Genomic DNA, 2,500 nt, shown 5'->3' with positions numbered 1-2,500 from the left:
GTCCTCTCATATACAACAGGTACAACTGAACAGGCACCCCTACCAGCATTGCTTGGGGTTGGCGATCAGCCTAGCCACCCCTTCTCTAGCATAGCTAGCTGTTAATCTAGGTTCTCGTGTGACCGCTAAAATCAAAGCGAAAATCTGGGCAAATGAATATATTGACTTTGGGGCACTGCTCTCTGTCGCACCCCCTCGAGAAAAGTTTGCTCTTTCCATGGTTTTCAGTGGGGGTGCTGTAAATCAACCACAGTTAACTCTCGAGCCTTATCAAACACCGAAAAAGGTGACTAATATCAGCCAGTGGCTCACCGCTTTTAACACGTTTGTATCCATTTATTCCGTAAAATGTTCCCAGGATGCCCCTAAGCTAATGAAATATTGCGAAGTGGTGCGTGACCTTGCTAATAAGTCTGGGGACTGGATTTTCTATGATGAGCAGTTTCGTTATTTGCGACAATCGTCTCCTGAACTTTACCCGTGGGATCAAATTCATTGGGAGCTATGGCTACGTGCCATGACTAATTTTGGAGCCAAATCACAATCTTTCACCGGTAGTGATGGGACAACCCCGCTGGGGCGATTTCGAACCTCCACTCCCCCCTTTCCTAGGGGGACCTGTTGGTCATTTCATTCAGGGAGGCACTGCCGAGGTTGCCAATACGAGCACGTGTGCTTCAAGTGCGGTGCGAAACATCCCGCCACCCAGTGCCAAAACCAAAACTCCCAACTGCGAACAAATCCCGTTAAGTCCGGAGCATCAATTTCAGCTCAGCCTTCGGGGCAATTCCCTAGTAACTCCCGTAAGAGTGGACCGGTTTGAACAGCTCCTTGCGGGCTACGACCGAACCCTAAAACAATATTTATACAACGGTTTCCGTTTCGGTTTTCGAATTAATTTCATAGGAGAAATTACTTCATTTGAGGCCCCCAATTTAAAAAGTGCTCAGCAAAATCCGGACATTCTGTTTTCGAAACTAACTAAAGAACTTGATGCTGGAAGAATTGCGGAACCTTTTGACACCGCACCCTTTTCTGCTTTTCGTACATCGCCCGTTGGCATAGTTCCCAAAAATGTCCCAAATGAGTTTAGGCTAGTCCACCATCTGTCATATCCCAAAGGCTTATCTATTAACGCTGGCATTCCGGATGACTGCTCTTCTGTACAATATGCCACGATTAATGACGCCGTTAAAATTCTTCAACGACTGGGGCCGGGTTCTTACTTAGCAAAAACAGATATTAAGTCAGCTTTCAGGATCATCCCAGTGAGTCCTCTTGACTATCCTCCGGCATAAAATGGGAAAATCAGTATTATTTTGACAGGTGTTTAGCTATGGGGTTAAAATCGAGTTGTGCTATTTTTGGAAAATTTAGTACTTCCTTAGAGGGGCTAGCAGTCCACCACTTGAAGGTGTCTGCGGTCTTGCATATCTCAGACGACTTTTTATTTATCGCGCATAGTCATGACAAATGCAAAGCCGATCTTTGTAATTTTTTGAGTATGTGTGACTTCCTCGGTGTGTCTATTCCACATGAGAAAACGTTAGGTCCCCTCACTACTCTTCAGTTTGCGGGAAGTGAATTAGATTCTGTAAGGCAAGAAGCCAGAAAAGATTCACAAATGTCGCGCCCTGCTCCACCAGTTTGCGCAGAAAAGATCAGTCACATTGCGCGAACTACAGTCGTTAATTCGCCTATTAAAGTTCTGTTGTTCCGTGGTCACTCCAGGACGCGCCTTTTTGCGTCGACTAATCGATCTTACCGCAGGCGTCACACGCCCCCACCATCACATCCGTTTCAACACCGAAGCTAAATATGACATTCGAATGTGGTTACAGTTTTTAGATAATTTTAACGGCCGAGCGTTTTTTCTATCAGAGCGATGGGACACTTCATCGACTCTCGAATTATATACAGATGCCGCGGCATCAAAGGGGTACGGCGCGATATTTGGAAAGCATTGGTTTTATGGTCCTTTTCCTATAGCATGGCACAGCCTTAATATAAGTTTTCTAGAGCTTTTTCCTATTATTCTCGCGGTCCATATTTGGAGGGCCACCATGGCAAACAGTTGCGTCTTATTTTTCACTGACAATGCGGCCCTTGTTGATATTATAAACAAACAAACGTCCAAACATAAACAGGTCATGATTCTTATAAGTGACCTCGTACTTAGCTGCTTAAAGTATAACATATTATTTCGAGCTAGCCACGTCCCAGGCTTACAGAATAGTCGTGCCGATTGCATCTCCCGTTTACAGGTAGAGAAATTCAAGGAACTCTCGCCGGAGGCGGACGAATTTCCAACAGCAGTACCAACGAACCTACAGCCGGAGAGTTGGTCACTCACTTGAGAGACTTGTTAGTCTCGGCCTTGGCTACTGGCTCTGCATTTCCGTGGCCAGTAGATGCGAATGTAGAGACCAGTCAACATGTATGGTCATTTATTGGTCTTCACTGTATGGTCAATTCAATTTTTACTTGGTTTTTATTTAAT

General features: G+C 45.1%; 1 protein-coding gene and 1 pseudogene across 1 annotated transcript in view; one reads left to right on the top strand and one right to left on the bottom strand.

The window, feature by feature from the left end:
• Positions 1 to 2,176, top strand: part of LOC140941162 (uncharacterized) — a 3,666-nt pseudogene extending 1,490 nt beyond the window's left edge.
• Positions 1 to 2,500, bottom strand: part of LOC140940662 (uncharacterized) — a 19,380-nt gene that overhangs the window by 6,842 nt on the left and 10,038 nt on the right. The window lies entirely within an intron of this gene.

This window comes from Porites lutea, chromosome 6 (genome assembly GCF_958299795.1).
Source record: "Porites lutea chromosome 6, jaPorLute2.1, whole genome shotgun sequence".
Classification (NCBI taxonomy): Eukaryota; Metazoa; Cnidaria; class Anthozoa; order Scleractinia; family Poritidae; genus Porites; species Porites lutea.
The sequence above is the reverse complement of the archived record's forward strand: the minus strand, read 5'-3'. Positions and strand labels throughout refer to the sequence as shown.